This window comes from Molothrus ater, chromosome 7 (genome assembly GCF_012460135.2).
Source record: "Molothrus ater isolate BHLD 08-10-18 breed brown headed cowbird chromosome 7, BPBGC_Mater_1.1, whole genome shotgun sequence".
NCBI lineage: Eukaryota > Metazoa > Chordata > Aves > Passeriformes > Icteridae > Molothrus > Molothrus ater.
Genome location: NC_050484.2, coordinates 31,408,589 through 31,432,788, shown reverse-complemented (window position 1 = coordinate 31,432,788; position 24,200 = coordinate 31,408,589). Strand labels below are relative to the sequence as shown.

Here is a 24,200-nt window from a genome sequence, read left to right as displayed (position 1 = left end):
CCACGATGAATTAACTTTCACCAGCCTAACATCTTTCTTATCAACAATATTTAAACAAAATGGTACTGCTTGTATAAAGTACAGACAGCTCTTAATAAGAGGTCAAATGAATCAACTTATAAAGACCAGTTTATCAAGTGTGTGCCAATATACTGTGGACACCTTATCTTGAAAATGTATATATGGCTGCATGCCAGTCCTACTTCAAAGAAAGCCACCATGCAAGTCATAACTAAGCCCTCCTCCTAATCACAAACATGAAAATTCCTTAACTCTTGAAAATGTGTATTTAGAATTTAAGGGGGAGGGCAGGTGGACAAAAAGGGGAAAAAAGCCCCAAGAAACTCATACATGACTTATTTTCTGCCAAGGGCAAAAACACCAGGCATTCTCTAAAGGGCTGAGATGACTCTGAACATTTTAGAGGATGATGTTCTGGGCACATTCAGCAAAAATGCACTAAGAACTTGGAAGTCAAAGAGAGCTTCCACAACAATGATAATAGATCCTTTGAAAAACAACTATCAGAGCAACTATGGAGGAAAAAGTGCATGTACATAAGCAAATAGGACTGGACAGAAGAAAATAGTTGGCAGAAAATCAAGATCTTTAGATTCAAATTGGGAAACACATTTCCTTCATTTTCCTCACTTCTCTCAAGTTGTTAGTAACCTCTAATGTACTTTGCATCTTTGCAGTATTGCTCATAAGTTAACTAAACTTTACCAAATGTTATAAGTACATATTCTAACATTAGATAACTTATTCCAAAACAAGGTTAGTGCATACTTTTGCTATCACTGTAACTAAGATCTGGGAGAAAGAAAAGCCAAACAAACCCAAGAAGAAAGGTTTTTTGTAACCATAACAAACAATAGTGAGGTTTTATCTACATACTTCTTTGAAGGTCATCATAATGGGCCATAACAAAGGAATTGTTATCACCTAGGTTAAAATCTGATGAATTGTAAATAAAGATCACAACTGCTTATATTTGAGCTGAAGTACTTATGCTGGAAAAAAGTATACATCCACCATCTGGTGCACAGTAATTACAGAAATTAAAACCACATTTCTGTGGCCTGCCTTTAACAATTTTTACTGATACAGTAATACTTGATCTTCTTAGGGAGCATAATCTAAACTCATGCTGTTAAATGATCATAAGACTATGCAGTGCATGGCATAAGCAGTTCATTAAGCTGGACTCTTTAAAAACACTTGCTCCCCAGTATTAGTGGAAACAGTTCCTGTAGGTTCACGTCACGCCGTTCAATTTAATCCACAGTCAAGGCAACTTAATTTCACACCTGCTGAGTGATATCATGATGGATGGCACCACAGCAGGTCATTAATTTTGTTTCCTTTTGATTAATTTCACACCATACACTGGACACAGTTTTTTGAGCTAGGATGTCTAAGAGCAGGGCTTAATGCCTGCAAAGGGCTAAATCAGGTTTTGACTGCTTGCCAAAAGGCAAAGACCCCAGATGTGATCTAAGTGAAAGGGAGCTTCACTAGGCTTGGCACTGAACTCTGACATGGTTACAGGTGTGGCAGCATATTTTAGGTGTGTTGTTCTTGAGTGTAGCCATAAAACAGAAATTCTGCATATACCCTACTTACAATTGAAGACAAAGTTAGTTTTATTTGCCACAGAAACCCTTCCATCATTTACTTACTGAAGATATACCTAACAAGGTATAAATATTTACTAAGGCTACTATACTTTCTGATTTCAAATTAAAAAAAAAGAAAAAAAAAGCATGATCACACAGGATGAAAGAAGAGGAAGGAAAAGCTAACATTCAAAGATGGCAACAGCAGCCAGTGTTGTCACCAGAGCAGAAGGAGAAGCAGTGGGTAATTTTGTCACTCTAGTCAGTGAAGACATCTGGGGTCTTTGGAGACCTCTGGACCCACAGCAGAGGGTCCAGGCACAGCAGAGGGCTGAGCAGAGCCAGCAGCTCACAGCTGAGGAACAGCCTAATCTCCCTGCACTTATCCTACTGCTCCAACTACCCAGGCTCACACCCCCCTTTGTGCTACATGTGCCAAATCAACAGATCCCTCGATGAGCTGATTCAGCTCATGAAAACAAAAGAAGCCTTTTTCTTATATTAGCTTTCTGCTTGTTTCACAAACCAAGCTGTCTAACAGATGGGTCAGGTGCGTATCAGGGCTGGTGAAAATGAAAAGGAGAAATTGTATCTTTTGGTAGCAAAGAGATGTTTAGCTTAGCCCTTCTCCCTCTTTTAGGGAATGATTCAAAGCAGCAGCCCCAAAAGCCTTGTCCTTTCTATTGACTATGAAAGGACCTGAGCTTCCTAAACTCAGATTAGGATGTGCTTTCATCCCTACTTTTCCTTTTCTCTGTGGACCCCAATATTCTACAGCACAACAAATATCAGGGAATCATTATTGCTTGCCACTCATTCAAAGCTTTTGCTCTTTTGTTCTTCAAAACAGTGCTTTACAACATCGTATGAGCAAATTTTTAGTCTCTTTCTGATCATGAAGAATAATTTAGAAAACACAGAAATGCTCAGGCTTACCAGCAGCCATTTTTGGTAAGAGAAACTATTGCAGTCAAGCCAAAATAGTGGAGGGAGTGACAGGGACAATGGTTTTGTGATTTGACAAATGGAAATGACATGGGACACGTGATTCAGTATGCATGGCTTAAATCTCTCAGTGTGACAGGCTTAAGTGAGGAAGACACGAGCTACTCTGAATCCATCTGTGCCAGCAGACTTCCACTTCTCCAACCAGAACCCATTGCCCCCTCACATCTGCCCATGCAATTAACCTCAGTGTCCCCTAGACCTTATTGCAAACTAAGTAGGGCAATAATTAATTTGCTATTTCAGCTGCAAATCTGGTCTTGCTAGTTTGATTAGCATAGCTCAGGCTGTGTAGACTGGGCTGTCCATCAAGGTTGCAGGAATCTCTCCTACAATCATCCTGTTGTCCTCTTCTGGTTCAGCACACTGACTGACATCATGACTCATTATCAAGTACTTGATCAAAGGCTCCGCACAAGGCTTGATTAGATGCTGATTTGATGTGTTATAATGGTTACCTGTTTATTTGCCAACATGTAATTTTCAGCATGAACTGAAAAGTTTTACTGTCAGCTCCTATAAAGAATCTAAAATCAGGATGAACAAGAAGCTGGATTAATAGGACATAGCCACTGAATAGAAATTCAAAGTAAATTATCTCAATCATCAGAAGCTGTGAGCTGGATTTCGTGGATACAACTCCTATTGCTGGCAACCAATTATGACAATTTTGACAGTCAGGAGTACCCAAGGAAGAGGATCAACAAGATCTGCAGCAGTTGAGATCTTGCTCATCATCACTATCACATGGTTCACATTATGAATGGGAAAGTGAACATTTCAGTGCTTTCCCCAATTACCCACAACACAGTATAAAAAAGAGTTTGTGAGAGAACTGGTTTTTGAGGTTTACATTCTTGCATGTCTATAGGACACCTGGGCGCACTTCCCTTTGTATGACTCAGTTCTAAGGGGCTGCTGAAGAAGTCACTCACTTTCTATCCAAGATCTCTTTGTAGCTGAAAAAATCCCAAACAATAAAACAATCCCCATCCCATTCTATTGTGACCACAGTCACATAAAAAGCACCCACAACCTAATACAAAACAACACCCCAAAATCCCAAACGGAACACCAGCCAAAACCCTAACTAAGCCACCCAGGTCACATTTCTCAAACAACCAAATTCTTATCCTCCCCTGAAAGTGGTGGTACTTTCAAAATATAGAAACCTAATCTGCCTGTACATAATTTGAAATTAGGAAACAAGAGAAGCCAAACTCTCAAGGCAGGTCTTAAATTGTTTTTTTTTTCATCTCACACAAATAATAAATAATTAAGCTGAAATTTCCCATAAGTGCATAGGTTAATGGTTACCAAATCTCTTTAATTATTACAGAAATTTGTGAACTAAAACCTAAGTGCAATAAAGAATTAATTTCAAACTGCTATATGTTTGCATATATTCATTATGCACGTCACCATATGTCAGGCAGAATCTCTGAAGGTGAATCTCAAACAAGTGATTACCACTGGAGCAATATGATGGAGAATAAAGTAGACAAGTGATATATTTAGCTTCATCCTATCTTTGTCCCTAGAGGAAAGCATTCCCTCTAGTGTGGGAAGGGGAGGGGGGGAAAAAAGCCTAGAAAATTAAAACATGTTTTTCCTCAACACTAATGACCCATTTTAAACAGTCTTATGTAACTCAAAAATGAGATTATATTTGCGTTGTCATGGATTTGATTTCATATTTTCCAGTCTGAATCATATCAGAGGGTTATTTACCTCACCTGTCTAGCTTCTGAACTTTCTCAGTTTAAGAAATTCAGTCCTCTGCAGCTTTTCAAATAGATTAAATAAAAAAAAGGGGAAAGTTTGGTGAGGTAATTCTGCACTTGTCTGAACTGTACAAGGTTTATACAATCTGAAGCTATGTAATTATGTTAAATACCTTCTACCTTCTGAAATTTTCACCAGTCCTGGAATTCCCCCACGTGTGCTCTTCAGTGTGTTCTCAAACATGCACGTTGAGCTTTTCCCCCTGCAGTGCTGGGAACACAAGCCAGTTCTTAGAACACGTGGTTTAAACTGAAGCACTGTCATTAAATGAAAAGCTTTTCCAAAAACAAGGAGAAATGTGTCCACTTTGGTAGCTAATCTCTAAAAAGGTCACATAAAACTTAGCATTCACAAATCTCTTTGCCACTCATAGTGGTATGGATGGAAGAGACAAAAAAAATGCTCCTTCTAGCAGAAAATCTTGCTGTGTACCAACTAAAAGCTCCTCAACACATCAGATAGACATTAATATAAATTGAAAACACCACCTATGTACAACAAAAAACCCACATATTTGTCAAACATTACCTGAATAACAGGGATAAGATCTACACAGCAGTTAAGTCAGACTTCCAAGGTCCACTCAAAAACATTAGGGTATTATTTAGGTTAGTTCTCCTGTGTTTCAACAATACAAACACATGATAAACAATATAATGTAAACACCAAGGCTTCCTTTCTTCTCCCTCAAGCATAAAAAAAATCTCTAGAAAATACCACCTAAATAGCCTCCTAAATCCAAATGGCTTCCAGAATGAGAAAGGAAATTCAATAGGCAATATTGTCCATCTCTAGAATGATGACAGCGAAAAGCTCTGCATTTTGATCTAAAAAGGTTCTTCCTAGAGCCACGTTTATATTAGTTAGGTAAATGTACAAGACATAAAATAAACCCACAGACAGGAATACTAATCTATAAATATGTACCCAAAACCCTCTACTTTCAGACAATCCATTTGAAAATTATTACAATCCAGCAGTTAATGTAAATGCACAAAGCTGCCAAAAAGATCACTTACAGCTCTGAGCAGAATGTAAATGATCTTGAAACTGTACTGTAGTACCAGCAGAGAGGAAAACAGAGACCACTTTACTGATACTACCACAGATGAATGGATTTCTTTACTGTTTAGTCAAACCTAATGAAGAGAAAAAGATAGGCAGAGACAGAGGAATAGATTTTCTAATATTATGAAAATACTCATTCCTTTCAACTCACAGGGGAAATGTGCTGGCAAACACATCTTCAAAGTTGATACAAAAAGCCTTTCTCTTTTAAACTGTGTATCACTGGGCTACATTGATTTATCTTTGTAGCAGCCAGGATTTGACAGATAACCTGCAAATAACTATTTCAGGCATTATCTTATCACATTTCAACATCCTGAGCAGTCCATTTGCTGTGTAAGCTACAACCATGAGGGTCCATCACAGACCATGGTATCCTGTCAGCCTCACACCCAAATTCCTCTGGCTGAAGTGGGTAAATGTGTGCTTGAGCCACCTGCGTGCAGATCCATCAGTGGCTCTGACTCCACGGGGGACACCAAAACACCCTCACTGCAGGAGTGGCTGGAAGTGCTCAAGGCCAGGTTGGATGGGGCTCTGAGCAAGCTGGTCCCATGGAAGGTGTCCCTGCAAGAAGGTTGGAATGAGATGAGCCTTAAGGTCCTTTCCAACACAAACCATTCTGTGATTTTATGATTAATTCTATTATTAGGTCTGGTCTTAAAGAGAAGAACAGTTCAAGCTACTAGCCTGACAAAAGAAAGAATAAATTTTTAAAATAGTATTTTCCTCTGTATTTCAGAGGAATATGATATTTCTTCCTGCAGCTTTTATCACTTAATAGTTTCCAACTTAGACTATTATTTTTACAATGGGAAAAGTCATATCCTACAGTTTGGACTCAACATATGACTTGAGGTTCAGGACTGAAAGAAGCAGCTTAATTATGAAATGATAGCATGGATTTACTGGACATTTCAGAAGATGGAATTTTAAAAGCTGTCTAAATTAAGATTTCTTTGCTGCCTTGCTCCGCTCAGCTTTCCTACATTCTAACAGACCACTGAGACAATGTAAAGTTTCAAACTTACATTTTCTCCATAATATTTTCATTTGTTTAGCCTGACTAGCTTTCTTTGGGAGGTATAATGATAGCCTTAGATGAGATTCCTACACAAACATTTATAACAATCAAGCCAAATATGTTATTCCAATAATATATTGACTATATTAGCAAAAACATGGAAGATAACTCTGGTGCTAATAATCCCAAGGGAAAAAAAATTCTGCAGACTAGGACAAATTACTGGACATTCATGGATTACCCAGTTTTTCAATGTGCTACTTCCATTTTCTGTGAATTCAAAACTTGTGCAACATGGGCAGTGAATCAGACCTTCAGTAAAAACACCCTCAATCATTTTGGACATCCTGAGGTCACTTGAAAAAGGCTCATCAGAAAAAACCCAAAAAACAGCAAAGAGGAACTGTGAGGAACCTTTGTTGTGACAAAGAAAAAGATGAAGACTAACTGGCCTTCTGAAGGCTTGAAATCAATGCTTCAAATCATGTTTTCATAAATAGGTAATGAACAACCCAACAGAAAGGTACAACATGAGCTAGAACCTATTATTAGCTGATTATAACAAAGATTCAGCACAACTGCACAATACAGCATTCAGAGACTTCATCAACTTAGACTTGTACAGAAAAAAAATCCATTTAGGCTTGTCCAGTGGGTGGAGCAGGATGAGTGGGTTCTCTTTTAGTCAATTCAAGAAGTCAAGGAGTTTAGCAATAAGGCCATTTCCTAACTTTTTAAATAAAAAAAATTAGGTTTTAGAAACTGAAGACAAAATGCTTGGAGTGAAATAGCAAAAGCCATTCAGAAGTCTGGATTAACATCGAAATCATGCTTTTTTTTCAAGCACAACAGGGGATACAGAAAGCTCTCCTCACACATAACTCACAACAACAAACCCCAATTCTGCATACTTAGATTGAGAGATTCCCATGACATCCTAAATAAGTTTTAATAATGGAAATAAAGACCTGAACACCATAGTAAACTGGACAATGGTTAGCACTGCACTGAGGCACACACACAACACAAGTGAGAATATATTAGCAAAAGGAAAAGTATGAAAATAACATTTGACAGATTTCTTTCTCTGTTTGTCAAATGTAAGGATGACAGAGCTGGTCAGTACAAAATAACAAATGAGAAGGTTTTAATTCTGCATTTTTGTGGCCTGGACAAACATCTTTATCCTGAGCAATGGGCTTGATCCCCATAGTACAGGCAAGGTAGACACTGTAAGGTTCCTACAGTTATTTCTGCCAAACTACAATGCTGCATCAGCAGCCTTTTTAATTAAATGTCAAATTTTAGTTAAAGAATAAGGTGGGTGGCATACTTAAAAATATTCTGTAGCTTGTCAAAGGGCAAGAGTACACCTTCATTAAAAAACCCTTTTCATAATGCACACCCAAAATCAATACTGTGAAATCTGAGTTGTACATCAGGAATTTATACAGTGAGGAGGCTTTTTTGTTTTTAAATTTGGATAAACAAACATAAAAATATATATTGATAGTAGGCAATAGAGTTCAAGTTTTCCATATCCACCATGCACAATACTCAAAGGTAGAACAGACTTGGGGTACAAACAGTCTGAATAGAGTCCAAGACAATTCTAACAAACCAGAATACTAATGGTGGATGGGGGAAAAAAAATCCAGTCTTTAAGTACAAAGGATGAAGGAAACTTGCACTTCAAATGTAGGGGAAAAAAGAACCCCTGCTTCTTAAAATTTTTTTAAACCCCAAATAATGAGAAAATACTTCAGATCTCCATCTAACCCCCTTCTTAAGTCTAAAAAATGTAAAATTGATGTAGACCAGTTTTCCACACATAGTTAAACTACAATACTATTTTTCAAGTACAGCTTTTTAAAAATGATTTTTTTTCCATTTATAAGGCTCACAGTTTTCTTTGCTCTAGAAGTGGCCGCATACATGCCAATATCTCAGTGTGTAAGAAAGTGCTCCCAGCCATGTTTTAAGTGACTCAGAAGTGGCATTCTGTGACATTACACAGTGCAAAAGCTATGCATCCAGTGCATATGGAAACTACAACACCAGGAAATGAATCAAGGTACAAGGTCTTGAATAGAAACTGAACAGAAGCTAAACCTGGTACAACTTTTTGCTCTGTATCAGCCAGTACAGCCCTCAAAGGAAAGTTTAAGTGTACACCTGGGCCTCATTGTTCTGGTTTTAGTATACAGAGCCAGAGGTTTAAGTAGCATCAACTCAAAAAGAGCTTAAGTAAACTGCAATGTGCCTTTTACACCGGCCCAGAATTCACCACTGTGGTTAAACTCTCCTTACATCACTGGAAAGCTCCAGCCCTTTCACCACAGAGCTGTGGCAACACTGAATCCCTGCTGGTAACAAATCAGCAGTGCTGTAACAACCTGCTCCTTTACTGCAGGTTCAGGAGCCAGATTGGATCACCCACCAAAGGGGAATTCCAAACTTACAGTGGGAAAGTCCAATTTCCACAGAACTTCATCACAGATGCAAGTATGCAGAAATCTGTGATGGAAACCAAGCCCTTGAGCAGCTCCCAGCCTGAAGCTCTTCCTTGCTCCCTCAAATATTCTCTAATTTACCTTGGGAAGAATTTTGTGTGATAGGTCAGGTGAAAGTTACTGTAACCTTTTCCTCAAAGGAATCATGAATCATCCCTTTAGGTTATCAATCCAGAGCCCAAGGGGACTCACTTCAAACACTCAAAGACTTCACAGAGATTCACAACTGGGGCCAAAACCTGATATCAATAAGCTGCCTGAGAGGCTTCAAACCACCAGGATGTAGATCCAGTAATAGGTCAAATCACTTGGTGAAACCAAACACTGCTTCAACTTGGTTTCATTTCTCACATCATTAATACAGCCAGAAGTTTTTATTTTACTCATTATCCAATTTTGTGAACTTAGGAATGCTGAGCTACTGAAAACACTCCGGAAAAGTACTCCAACAAAACCCACATTTTATCTATAAGGAGCACAGTTTGTCTTTCAAGAGAAGTTATCAAAAGAAAGATTTTTTTTTTACTACTATTGTTGATTTATAAAAAAACTCTACCAGTATTTCAGAAAATTTCTATTAAAAATAACAACTGAATGTTTTATTTTAAGCTATAACCATAAACATATTTAAAGTATAACCATAAAATATGGCAACTTGATTACAAGCTCTTAAAATTAGATTAAGTATTCAAAACTGGTTAATTTAAAGTGTAGTAAAATAGCTGTTAGCTTTAGCAGAAAAGCCACTGGAAGCATTCTGCTCCTGCATGATTTTTTGCAGTCTAGTAAGAGAAAAGCAGCTGCATAACAGAAAGAGACGTGAAGTGTAAACAGAATGATTCTGCATTTCACCATGCTCTTGGAGGATCAATAATCCTGAGAGAGGAACTACATTTCACAAAAAGAAATACAGGGAAGCAAACTGCTCATTTTTACAAGAACTTAGAAAACCAAAACAATGTGCTAAGGGACTGATTGGAACAAGGTAGCTTTAATAATGTGGTCAAATATCCTGAGACACCTAGGCTGAAGTCTGAGTGGTAAAGATTGAGAAATCTTTTTTTACTTCTCTACAGCATGTTCCACACCTTTTTCCTATACCGTCAAACTTGTACAGAGAGAGAAGCAGAGACTAAGGAGAAGGAAATGAATTGGAATGCCTGATACAGAGGTGTAGTGGTGCAGCATGAAACTTTCTTGTGCAACTTAGAGCTGGTATTTTCACTCTTCTAAATCTAGAATATAGAAAATTAAGTCATTGCACAAACTGTACTTGAACGGGGCCTATCAAGAAAGACTCATAGAAATTACTTAACAAGCAATTACATAAGCTTGTTAGGAGGTAGATTATCTCTTCAAGGATTTTTATTATACTATACCAATTTTCAAATTCACTGAAGGAAGGAGTTATGTATATTATGCAGACAAGGTTTATGTGACTAATGAAATGTTTCAGACAGTGCACCTTCAATCAAAACATATTTTATGCTTCATTTTATAAAAAAGAAGGTCAAAATAGAAGAGAAAATAAAAGGTTAGTTATGTGGGTCCTTAAATACTTGAAATTGTCTTCCAGGTATATCACATGCAATCTGCAGAGTTCAAAAACTGCATTGAAGCTGCATTGAACAGTAACAGTTCTCTGAGAAAAGGATCAGAGAGAAAGGGTGAGGACAGAAAAAAAAGAGAGGTGAGGGATAAGACAGCATTTCAAACTCAAGAGAACTATTGCCCAAGGGAATATATCTTCATACAGAAGATTCTTATTAGTAAAACAGTAAAAATGTGTTAATCCACTCTGCTCACACACATTGCAGACAAGAGGACTATGACACAATGTGGCAGAATCCAACTGTTCAGTATTCCAAAGATCAAAAGCCATCCAGTTCACACAACACAATCTTGGGCAGGAATGATAATTCACTGCAGTTTGTACCTTTTATGACAATGTAGAATCACAAAATCTCTTTGGTTGGAAAAGGTACTTGAGAACATTGAGTCCAAGGGTCTACATGTCTTTTAAACAACTTCAGGGATGCTGACTCAGCCCTGGGCATTCTGTTCCAAAGCCCAACAGCCCTTTTGGTGAAGGAGTTTTACCTAGCATGCAATCTACTGCTCCATCAGTCGCTGTCGGAGAATGCCCTGCTAGGAGCTCAACACAGGTTAAATAAAAAGCTGAACCAGTCACGGTGCACACAGGAAAGGAGGAACACAACCTTAACAGGCAATGGGAACAAGCAGCAATAACCTCATTACCTAACTCTAACAAGAGAGAAAAAAGCTTTTAGTTTTAAAACTATTCTAGGGAAACATAACCATAAGGAATACATTTCATGTCAAAGATTATATTAAAAAAAAAGTAACAAACTACATGACCCATGAGCAACAACCAATTAAAGTAAAATCAGGTTCAGCCTGCTACTTGTAATCTAGGGAAAACCTTTTATCTAAAGGACAAGGTCAAAAGAGGTGGTTGATCACTTTCAAAGATTACAGGATTTTATCAGGATATAAAAATCAGTAAGACAAATGTCAGCAGGTTAGACAAATAATCAAGGTTAAACAGTTTGGAATGCCTGTGGGATATATGAAAAAATACAGTTGGCTAAGAGGAATAAGAGGTCCTTGTGAGACTCAAAGGGCCAGGATCACAGGATTCTTAACTCATACAAACCATAAATAATAAATCAAATGAATCACGGCATTGACTTAAGCTTTCCATGTGAAATGGACTTTGCTGTTTAGAGTAGTGTAAGAGGGAATCCCTATCACCCAAAGCATTTCCTCTCGGTACTTTCATTGCAGTGTCTCCCTAGTACACAAGCTGTCACACAGGTATGAAATCTCTTCAGCAGAAGTTTCTAAAAGAAAGAGCTGCATCATGGCCTGACTGCATGCACAGACCTTGGGCTTGAAGGATTGACCTGATCAGAGCAGGCAAGACGTCTCCTTGTGGGACGGTAAGAACAAAACCCCACAGTTCATCTCAAGACAGCTGAACTATTCCAGCTTGAGTAAAAGAAGAAGGCTATCCACTCTGACAAAAGTCTGCATTGCCACAGAAAGGCACTGCCTCACACCTGGAGGCTGTGTCAGTACTTGTGCTGTCAGTGCTTCGTCATTATGGTGGCTCCTCCTCAAACCACATCCACTTTAGAGAGCCTATTTCATTATCCAAAACCCTCCACTGAACTAGTCTAAGTTACTGCAAAACTCTACTCACTCTCTCTTTGTAGCCATAATTTACAGTAAATTATCAACTCACAGGAACAAGGAAGAAATAGTAAAACCAAACAGGGTCAAAAGGAACAGAAATCTACCAAAACATGATCTGAGATTTATACCTCAGAGAATTTATACTTCCTTACATTATAGGTCTGAGCTCTTCAAAAAATTAAAGTTAAATAGATAAGGAAGCCTTCAAAACTTCAATATTATATGCCAATAATAGGAGGTGTATAGAGGAAAACAAGAGGGTTTTGAGTGTGCAGGCATACAGAGGGTAGCAAATGCAAAATTCCACTTTTTCTTTTGAAGTATGGAAGGACAAGAGATTTGTTAGTTTTTTGTGTTCTGGGTTTCTGGGTTTGGTTTTGCTTTTTTGTTTTTTGTTTATGTGGTATATGAAATACAGAGATGCACAAATATTAACTTTGCAAAAGTAGAGAGGAATAACGAATGACCTTATTCCACTCCAAGCAGTTAAGATTTTTTTTTTGAAATTGAAGATGCAGTAATAGCAAAACTGCTTGATTCCTGAAAGAGTTTCCACTCATCAGATTCCCAGCTGATTAGCTCTGTATAGCATATTCATTTCCTCAGCAGATGCTTCCAATATTTTTCACCAAGAATTGCTGCTGGAGTACTCTGGTTCCAAAACAGGCTAAGCAGAAGAGTTCTGCAGATACTTTGGGAACAATGTGATATAAGTGAAAATGCAATCAGAACCTGGCACTTTGATATTCATCAGTGTATTTGTTTCCACATCTACTTAAGAGACTAAGCAAACACTAAGTCAAAAAATCTGTTGGCAAATAACAATGATGTTTGCCACTGGATCTCCCTTGGGACTGCTCTTCCTCAGAAAAAAACCTGAACTGATTCTCCCATTCTCTCATAAAACACCAAGTCTCCTTTAGATCTCAATCTTCTCACATGAACACTGCATGAAAACATGAACACGGCATTCACATAAGCCTTTAAAACACCAACCACATAGCTAATAAATTTAAATAAATCTATTAAAATTTTGGAGCCAAGATGACGAATGAAATTGCACACTAAGCTATTTTACTCAACAGAAGCAGAGTGAACTTGTTAGATGACGGCAGCATACAATGGCAAAAACATAACCGAGCATATGAAATAAAAAAAAAGAATAATTTCAGACATGAAGGGAAGGGAGTGGTGCTAATAAAATTCCACGTACTAGCTGAAGCATAGAAATTAACAATACAAAGCTTTCTTTTGCTTTTTTAAACAAGGGAACCGAAGGGAGTCTGGTTGGAGGGAGAGAACTTAAAACTGGTGAGCAATTGTCTTTATTCTAAGTCATTTTAAGAATTCAGAACACTTCACTATTTTGCCAGATTCTATTTCATGAAGCAGATTAAGGATTTTACATGATTTGCACCCAGTGTTGCTGGCTGCTTCCCAAGTTTTAGGCAGTCGAGTTTGGAAGCTTAGACAACCTGATCTTCTTATATTCAGCATTCAGTCACTTTGTCTTTCAGCATCTTTTCAGTCCAGGCTGTATAAGCTGCCTTCCTCCGGGACAGCAAGATGGATTTATCACCCAGAAAAGAGGAAGCATATGTTCTTATTTAATCCTTATTCTGTTAGTACGAAATAAATCCATATTCTACATAAGAGCAACAGAAAACAGCCTGCATACGTTAAATCATGAAGAATAGACATTTCTTTCAGTAAACAGACTGTTCTATGGGCCATTTTAAGAGTAAACTACTCCCTACACCTCAGATAGGCAAAGAAGAGAAAGCTGAAGTGAGAGTACCTTGAATGCAGTAAAACCACCAGAAAGAAAGGTGGAAGGCTTTTCCCCTATTGTCAGGCTTGGTACAAGCAGCAGTAATTCTGTGAACCGTGGGTGCTGCAGTAAGCAGGGTTTCTCATGAAGTACAGTCAGAGTCATTACACAGAGATCAAGAAGGAAAAAGGTAAATCATTCATTCAGACTAAATTGAACTTTGCATCCCCAGGCAAAATGGTTTCAATAATATAGAAACCAAGAACTAACCGGTTCCTCCTTTTTTGAAAGCTTTTTATGAAATGGCAAAATTATGCTGGAAGAACTGAGATCGCCTCATTGATTTGGGAGCAAAGACATACCCCCAATCTGGAAGCAACTTTAAATACTGTCCTCCTGAGGACAGAGATTAGCAGATGAGTGCCAGCGACTCCCTCCACCCTACTGGCATTTTACACACAAAGCTGTTTGCTTAGATAAAGCACTTGCACAGCACTAAGGCAAAATTCATTCCTGTATTTAGGATTATGAGTCATGCTGTTGAAAAAGCCATCATACTATTTCATGGGGACAAGGCGATGGAGCTTTTTAGGCAAATAAGACTGAATAATGACATGAATCTCAAGAGTGAGCCTTCATTTAAAGTGTTCTATTCTTGCTGCAGTTATCAAGAGAGATTGATGTAACAAGACCTAGTGCAAGAACCGAGAATTCATTTTCTCAGGTTTGCTGACCCCAATGCCGGCAGGAAAAATATGCTCTCAAAAGATGAGACTGATATTGTAGCACAGCTGGGAAAGATGGAACCTACAGACTCTTCACAGCGGGGAAAGCCTCTACCAAGATTTACTTCCTCAAAACCGAGTGACATTTATTTTCCCCCTAAATGTGCTAAAAAGTAACTTTGCATGAAACAGTTGCTGAAACTCAAGAAAAAACAACACAAGCGTAGGTCCGCACACCTATGCAAACACATCAGGTCAGCCTGATGTGATTTTGACACAGAAATCCCTGCGATCAAACCACAAGGTGATGTTGATGTGCCAGAAACACCGCAGCTGGCAAATAAAAAGCACTGTTTTTCTAATCCAAACCTCAAGACACCTCTGGCAAATTAAAAAAAAAAAAAAAAACTAAAAAAATAAAAAGAAAAAGTAGTAGCTATGGCAGCCCAAGGCACGTTTGGCACTGAGATGACAGCTTTCAAGAACCTCTTTCTCAAATTCACTTCCTAGAGGTTTACAAAGCATTGGAGAGGGAACAAAACCACGAAACCGGGTGGAACCGAGAGCTTGTAAATGGCATCACAAGGGGGAGATTTCAACAGACTCTCGCCCAAGATTCACCCTCCCACCCGCGGCACCGCCGCCCGCGCTCGGCGAAACCTCTCCGTGCGCGCGGGGCCGCCCCCTCCCCGCAGCCACCGCCCGGCCCGGCCGGCCCGGGGGCCCCGCGGCTCCCCCCGCCGCGGAAGGTCGTTCCGCAAGGTGACGGGGGCGGCCGGGCCGCGGCCAGCACGGGCCCCGCCGCTCCGGGGCGGCCGCTCGGCGCTCCCCTCATCCCCGCATCCCTCCCGCTCCGCGCCCGCCGCCGCGCCCGGGCAGGCGGGGGCGATGCCGCCGGGGCGAGGGGGGGGGGGGGGGGTGTGCTGGCGTGCGGCCCCCCCCGCTCGGCTGCAGCGACCCCCGCAGCGGGGCTGGGCGCGGCGGCGGAGCCCCTTGGCCCCGCAGCCCGGTGCCGCCTCACCTGTCCGGGCGGCGCGCAGGTCCCCGCGCCGGGCGGAGCGCGGCGCAGCGCCCATGGCCGAGCGCGGGCGGAGGCGCGGCCGCGCCGCCGGGGGACGGGCCAGGCGGGGGCGGGCGGCGCCGGGGAGCGTCTGCAAAGTGCCGGCCGCGCACGGGGGCGCAGCGCAGCGCGGCGGGGCGGGCGGAGGGCGGGGCGGGGGAGCGGTCGCGGCCGGAAGCGCCTGTGACAGGGCGAGGCAGAGCCAGGGAGTGTCTGCAAAGTGCGTGCCCGGGCGCCGAGCGCGCAGGGCGGCCGTGAGGGGAACCGCCCGGCCACGGCCATGGCCGCGGCTGTGGGCACGGCCCCGGGCACCGAGCTCGGGTATGAGTACGGGCACCGGGCACGGTCACAGCCGCCGCCCGCCGTGGTGAGCGTGCGGAGGCGGCTCCCGTCCTCTGCCTCATCGGGCTCGTCCCCCTCCTGCGAGGGTTTCCCTCAGCAAAGCCGCTGGCAGCAGCGCGGCTTTGCCCGCGCCGAGCGGACGCGTTACACCGGCCCACACGTTTCCTAGGCATTAGAAACAGGAATTTGTGTCTGTTCAGCCGCTTAGGCTGTCCTTAAAACGTGCTCTGCACGCCAGCAGAAGTTCGCTTGTGAGAGCCATTAGCGCAGAGGAAGCGGGTGCGTTGTTGCAGTGAGGAGGTGACTGCTTTGGGCACAGTCTCTCGTTTAGCTCAGCTTCAGAGCGGTCTCTGTTTCCTCCAGCCTGCCTCAGAGTTCATAGAGGCTGGGTGACATCTCGTGGTCAATCCTGCTCTTCTGCATAGATACAGCCTTCTTTCATAAGGACAAACATCAAAGTAAAAAACTGTTTCTGGTCACCTCCACAACCCCATATAAATTAAAGAAACATGCCTGGATGTTATAATAAGATGCAGAACTCTGGTCTATTTCTGTCGCAATATTCATCACATGCCTTGAATCTTCAGGAAATGGTTACAAAATATATTTTTTTTTTAAATTAAGGAAATGGGTATGGTTTAGTGGCAGGGGACAAAAATCCCTGCTGTTGTTTGGTGCCGTTCCTCAGGGATTTCTCCACACAGGACAGAAAATGATGATTCACTTTCTCAAGGCTTACAAATGCATGCTGAAAGATACTTGTCTGCACCCACAGGCATCTACAACAATGCTGAGTACCTGGGAGTTTTGCTTTTCACCCAGCATTGTGCTGTGTTCCTGCTTAGAAAAACTCACTGGCATTTAATAACAGGTTAGGGATTTAGGAACTTAATGAGGCACTGAATGATCAAAGCCTTGGACACCCTTCTGTGTAAGATGGAGAAATTCTTAAATGATCTGCTGTGGTTTGTGTAATGGCTCGCATCACAGGCAAACAAAGCAGGTGAAATAACAGCAACTACAGGACTTTCATTCTTTCCCATTTATTATGGTTTTAATTTGTATAGCTCATATACAGGAGCTGACCTAACACTGCAGTCACTTTTGAGCGTGATAAGTTCTTATACAGAAATATTATACAACAGTGATTTCCTAGCAGAGCTCTTCCCAAAGGGAGCAGTAGCCCTTATTGGCTCTCAAGCTGGATTGTGTCAACCAGATCCCCCATTCAGGAACAGGATGGTACACTACACATTCCACAGTATTTATATCTGACATAGCTGCATGAAAAAAATGGCAGCTATGAGCAAATTACGTGCCTTGATTAGGGAAGTGAAAACTGCATAGGTGAGCGGGCTCCCTGCTCAAGGGGTGTTCCTGGAGAAAGTTTGGAAATGTTGGATTCTTGAATCATAGTGAGCAAGAGACTGAAAGAAGAGAGAGCATAACCCCCTGCAGCACTGAGGTGTCAGTAGAATCTGAACTGACCACTAACATGTTTATTCTGCATTTACTGTGAGCCAAGTAGGCCAGCAATTATTCAGATTTAGCTCTGCCAGGCCTGTCCCACATTGAAACTTCCACCCATCTGCTTGCTCATTCCATGACCATAGGAAGAGAGTGGGTGGAGGCCCCAGGAGAGGTTGATTAGGACCATTGAGGCCTGGTGCTGGCATCTCATCTTGCCTGTTTGCATCTCTCCAGGACTCCGTGTACTGATCCCCTGACCCTTGGTGCAAGGAGGAATCGTTACAGAAGTAATTAAAGTGATTAAAGAAGATGGTTGATACAGCCTGTTGGTTGTGTGAAACTCCCTAAGTATTGTGTAAGGCTGGGACTGTACATCTCAGCTGTACCTGTTGTTAACCTGAGAGCTTTTGGGTTACTGTGAGGCCTGTGTTTTCATGAGACAAACAAGTATATTCTGGTAGAGACATTCAAGGTATCATCTATTGACAGTGTTTTCCTGCTTGATTTTTTTGTCCAAAACTTGCAGGTACAGCCCCACTTTGAGTGGATGGCAAAAACTCCTTGGTGTGATTGAGTGCCAGTCACAGCTTTGGAATAACAGAGAACTCAGGCAGCCAAGGGGCAGAAGTCACATCTGTAGCAGCTTCTGCTTGCTTGCTGTGCACTCAGCATGAAGGGACAGGAATAGTCTTAGGCAGACATTGAACACAGTTGGGACTGTCTGTGTTGTGGAACCAATTCTTTGGCACTTCTCTGCACTGAATTTCAGAGAATTCTGGTTACAGACCAACATAAAACATAAATGCACGGAAATCACCAGTGCTAACTCCAGAATTGCTTAATGGTACCTTTAATATAGCAGACTTGTTGAGTTTTCCATCTCCAGTTGTTCAAATAATGAACTACTGTAAGTTGGAGAAACGTGACTAGAGCATAGAAGAACTCTGGAATTATTTACAGGCAATACCTCCTCAACCTTTCCCTGGGGAAGTACATGCCAGATGTGTTCCCTTTTGACTTGTAACACTGTACAACAAAATTACAGCACACACATAAAATGTACTTTGCCTTTCATAATAGCAAAATCTGTTGTGATGAATTATATATTATTATTAGAGAATACAGACAGAGAAAATATTATAGATATAGTAATCTCTTTCCTGTGAGGGGGACTACATTCAGCATTCCTGCCTTTGTTGTGGTTCATAGCCCCCCTCTTGTGTCAGATAGGCAGACACAGTGTTACATCATGTTATACTTGTATTGCCACAGCAGTAAAGCACTTGGGATAGGCACTAGAGAGAATCTGCTTTATAATCTGCATCTCCTTCAAAGCCCTGTTGCCTGGGTTCTGGAAGGGCTTCTAATCCTCATCCCTCTATGTAGGATTTCTTCCCTTCTTTTATAAGCCCCTCATAAGCTCCTCTGAATAAAGGGTTCTTAGCTTTGCAGACACTAAGTGGACTCTTTGGTGATAGGCTGAGTATTGTATTATTAATGTTGGACATAACTTCAAAACAAAAAAAGGAGAAAAGAAAAAAAACAGGAAAAAAAGAAATTTGAACCAGAGATAAGATAAAAAAGACCTTCCTGAAAAGTATCTTTGTCTATTCTTTGCTAAACAAAATAATCATGCTTGAGGTTTCCAAGATATGCTTTTAAAGTTTTCTGTTTGATGTCTACCTCAGCTTTGTTGATGGAATTGAATTTACTGCAAAATGATAACTGACTCAAGCCCCTGTGCCAGAGATCAGAAAACTCTTGTTCTTATTCAAGAATGTATCTTGCTTTTTTGTTTGATTGCTCTGATTTCTCAGGACCTCATGTATGCTTTTTGAAATGCAGTACAATACAATTCTGAAAAGCTGAAACAGTATCCAATCCCACTAATATTCTGATCACAGAGTGAAATCTTGAGGAGTCACACTCTCTCTTCTTAGTCACAATTTGAAGTTGCTGTAGAGTAACCTGGGTTTAACTCTGATTAAATATAAGAGTAAGTAATAGAAAATGTTCCTGTCCTTCTCCCATAATCAGACAACTGCCCTGTTTTTTAACATGAGTAAGACTTTGCAGTTAGGATTTAACTGTGTCCTTGTCCTTCTATAAATCAGATTTTAAAGTAAGTCAGTAAGTCAGTAAAAAGTCAGATTTTAAAGAAGTATTATAACTCTGCCCAGCTGAAAACAAACAAAAACCTCTGCAAACCCCCATAAATTATTCTTCGAGTCTTGCTTTTGAAAGTTTTATTCAGTTCCCTGTTCATAAAAGTAACAACTGGGCTATACAATTTTCCAGCACCAGAGAATATTAATCTATGTTCAGACCTGTTCATTTCCACAGATATTGTAAATATAAATTCTACAACGCTGAGTTGTCAAGCAGGAGATAAACTCTTGGCTTTAGGTACCAAACCAGACATTTCTAATAGGTACTTAGTGTGTCCACTAAGTGTACAAAGGAGCTCCCCATTTGCAGGAAAATATTTGAGATTTCTTTTCAGATATCACACTAGCATTTCACTGCAAAGTGGTATCTAATTGTAAAATCCCACAGGCACAGTTTAATCCTGGTTGAGCTGATTCCTCATTGTCTTCTTTCCTTTGCCATAATTAATAAGAGTGGCCATACTGTTCATCCACCTTGCACAGGTTTGAATGACAGCTCAAGGTGCCAGGGACACTCTGTGGTCTCATTTGAATGCAAACTGAAATTCTGTCATGATTTATTTTACAGACTTCATTGGACCTGGGAGAATTAGAAACTTCCCTGAGGAAACAAGTCATCAGCCACTCATGGAGATTTGCCAAAGAGATTGTGCAGCAGATAAATTCCTGATGTATAAAAGGAGAAAGACTAAGAAGGAACAAAAGCAGTAAGAACAGACTAGAAAATATGGATGAGTTATATGTCTTAGTGTTCACTGTGGAGGTAGTATTTTTCTACATTTTCTCTCCAGTATAATTTTTATGAAGCTATTGAAGTAAAATGAGCAATACCAGGACTTGATGGTATTTGTCCAAGGGTTTCAAAGGAACTTAGGTAGGAAATTTCTGAGTGGTTGTCTTTGTTGCATTGTCTAATCAACCTCTTTTTGCAATTATCAGTAGCACAAAATTCAGAATGTTGTTAGTGGTAACTCTGACAATTGGGAATGGATGGCTTAGTCTGGCTTCTGCCCTGGTGAATCTGCAGAAGATGTACTTAGGCTGCCTATAGGTAGCATGTGTATAATAGGTAAATATCTATCTGTGATCCCCTTCTATAGAGGTAAACAATCAGCTCTCAGGTTATTTTGTTATTTGAAGGAGCCAGTAAGCACCTCTCTGATCTGCATAGTGGTGTCTATTCAGATATCAGTAAAGTTTTTCACAAAACCATGAGCAAATACTGTTGTTAAAGGAATGAAATCTCCTTGGGATGATATAAAATACTTCAAAAATAGTAGAAAATATAAAAACCAGAAATAGGAGTATGGGATCATTTCTTGCTGTGGAGGAAATTTGGAATCTGTCGGGACCTTGTTTTGCTACCTTGTTTTTCAGCATATTTGTAAATGGTCTGGAAGAGGGAGGAATATTGAGGTGACAGTTGCAGATGTCATAAAATTTCTGAGGATAATAAAATCTAAATCTGATTGCAAAATGTTGCAAAAGGATACTGGGATGCTACGTGACAGGGAAATGAAACAGCAGATATAATTTAGTGTTGGTAGTACTTTGCATGATAAATGCAAAATCACATTAGAAGTGAAAAGTGACTGCCTATAAAACCAAATAGACTTTTGATATTACTAATCAGAAATGAGATTGTGAAAATACTTCAAAGAGTCTCTGAAAATAGCAGCTCAATGTTCAGCAGTGATCAAAAAACCACGGAGCTGGAAATTATTAAGAAAGGATTTGTGAACAAAACAAAACATCCCTTTGTCTGTGATCCATGATACAGATCCATGGTATACTCAGATCTGAATCTGTCAGTTGTCCTTCTCTACATCAGAAAATATACAGTAAATAATACAGGATGCTAGGAGTGATCAGAGACTGTGAATTACATCATATGAGAAGAGATGAAGCTGACTAGAAATTAGAGAAGGGAGCAATTTGGGAAGGAAGTGGTAAAGTTTGACTAAAACAAGATTATGAAATCACAGATCACAAATGGATGAACAGGGAGGGATTGTTCAGTGTTTGACACAGGAAAAACCCCTGTGGCACCCAATGAAGTTTTGAATAGTGGATTTCAAAGAAATAAAGTTAAATACTCAGCCAGGCAAAATCTAAGTTAAATTGTAGAATTTACAGGGTTTCCTGCAGGCCAAAAGTGTAAATGGATGCAAGGAGAAATCACACAGTTTAAGAGGTCCTTTAGCAGCTATTAAATAGGAAACAACTTTTAAGAAGCCTCTGAGTCTGACTGATAGGAAGATGGCAAAATATTTCCTGGGAGGCACCATTCTGTATTTGTCCTGTTTCCTACTCTGCTCTCCTCGGTGTCTTCTCATGTTCTTCCTTTGAGATGCTGAGCAGTTGGTCCTTCATCTGATTCAGTGCATCTCTTACAGTGTCCTCATTCCTTCCTTTTAATGTCTAACTCAAGAAACAACCTAAACAGGACATAATGCCTCTTCTTAATGGTGAAATTCAACCTCTCCAAGGCACAGAAGAGCTCCAGCTCAAGAAGGCCTAACTATGTGCAGACTCAGTTCCCCTTTCTGGCTTTTGTAGGTTCCTGTTTAGCTCCTGGCATATTTGAACAGTGAACTTGAATGACTTCTATCAATACAACAGCTCTAAAAATATTCTGGAAATGTTACTCTGCTTTGTCTCAGATGAAAAAACACTATATACCTATTTTTCCATGTATTCACCAATTCTTTACCCCAGTATAGCCCCAAGAATTTGAGGCTGTTCTGCGTCTCACAGAATTGTGTCTCAAAGCCACAATCTGGACAATATTGGTAGTGAAAAGTCAAATTCCTTGTTTTCTAACCAATGCATGTTCTTAGTGTGGCCAGTGTAACAGTGCTGAATTTAGAATACAAAGCATCTGGTTGGATCGCTGCTACATTGTCACAGGTGTAAGAGAGGGCTACAGGTCAATGCCAAAAGCAAATGATGAAGTTCTTTTTCATCCTTAATGTATCTGTTTTTCTGTTGTTACTTGATATCTAAAGAAGATATCAGGAGGGAAATAATCCTTATTTTGAATCTGGTTTTGCAGTTTTAACTATGATATCAGCTGTGACTTCAGCATCAGGCCTATGCTTTGAGCAACAACAGAAGTAGGAAATACAGTACCTCCTCAAATCTCCAGAACTTCTGACAGACTTCACACTGCTGTACATACCTGTAGTTGTTCTTAAGTGACCCTTGATTGTTCTTTTTTTTGTTTCTCTAAAACTTATGAATTTGAAGCTCAAAAGGATGTACAAGCTCAGAAATGTACCTTATCTTTACTCTTCATTACCACTAAATGCATTTTTATCACCCAAGGGTGGAGAAAACAGGTCATGTTCTCTGAAATTGGCATCTTTTGTCTCTCAAGTGGCCAGGTGATGTTTCACTTACAGAAACTGTTAAACCAGTGTGTTAACAGCAGATTTACTTTATTTCCTGCCTACTTAATAGAGAACTGTTGCTGCTATCTTGGCAATTAATGTTTGAAAGTGGGAGGCATTTGGTTTATAAAAGACATTAAATTGAGTCTGCTTTATAAAGCCAAAAGGGAATAATTATAAAACTTCAGGAAAATAGAAACTGTTTTCAGCAGTTTATGAACTGTGACAAGACTCTCTTGCTTCAATGGGCAGTAGTTGTTAGTTACAAACTCAAACTGTGAGATTTACATCATTACTTTTGAATACTCTTTTCTTCTCAGCCCCTCAAATGGAGGTTATCTTAAATAGGATATATATTTATATTTATGTACATATTTTCCAATGAAATTATTTGCAGTAGGATTGTCTGTTATTTACAAGTAGGCAATAAAAATTGGGTTTTTGACTGTAGAATTACCACATGGAAGAGCTTACTTGTGGGCTTCCAGGTGGTTACCCAGATCTGGACGGTCCCCTTTAACCTAATTTAAAAATGGAAAATGTCAAGAGTACTGTGGTCAGCGAATTACAGGCCTCATGCATATTTATATTGTTATTTGTTTGTTTATTTATAAAGAAAAAACTCAGGCTGGCTAGGGTCTGAACAATATGAGCATGTGTTTGCATTGTTTGGTGATAAATGACAGTTTTGTTGGGATTTTAATTGCTAAATAATAAATTAATTTTTTAGGTTATTATAGATTATGTCTCCTTGGAAGGGATGTAAAGCTTCATCTGGAAAATTTTAATGTGTCTTAAGTGAGAATTTTTTAGGTTCTTGCAGTTGTCTGGAACTGCTGATATTTTTGTGACTGTGGTCCACCAAGTTTGCACAAGAAAGTTTATTAGTACAAACTTTGAAACACTGCAAGAGTCACAGAGGAATGCTTATCCCTCTGGAATTTCAGTGACCTCTAAATCTTTTCATGTTGTTACTGAACACTTCTGGGACGTGATTCCAATTGCAAAATGTGGAAAAGCACCTTTAATTTTGTGCAGT

At 40.0% G+C, this 24,200-nt stretch overlaps 1 protein-coding gene across 3 annotated transcripts in view; it reads right to left on the bottom strand.

The window, feature by feature from the left end:
- MGAT5 (alpha-1,6-mannosylglycoprotein 6-beta-N-acetylglucosaminyltransferase) overlaps positions 1-15,836 on the bottom strand; it is a 112,014-nt gene extending 96,178 nt beyond the window's left edge. The window contains exons 1-2 of one of the 3 annotated variants that reach the window (XM_036386575.2): positions 15,751-15,806; positions 4,522-4,619 (exon numbers count right to left, since the gene is read on the bottom strand). The gene's annotated coding sequence lies outside the window, so the exon portion shown is untranslated. Of the gene's footprint in view, positions 1-4,521; positions 4,620-15,750 lie in introns of all 3 variants that reach the window. The other 2 variants (XM_036386577.2, XM_036386573.2) reach the window with 2 other exon arrangements.
- Between the last annotated feature and the right edge of the window lie 8,364 nt (positions 15,837-24,200).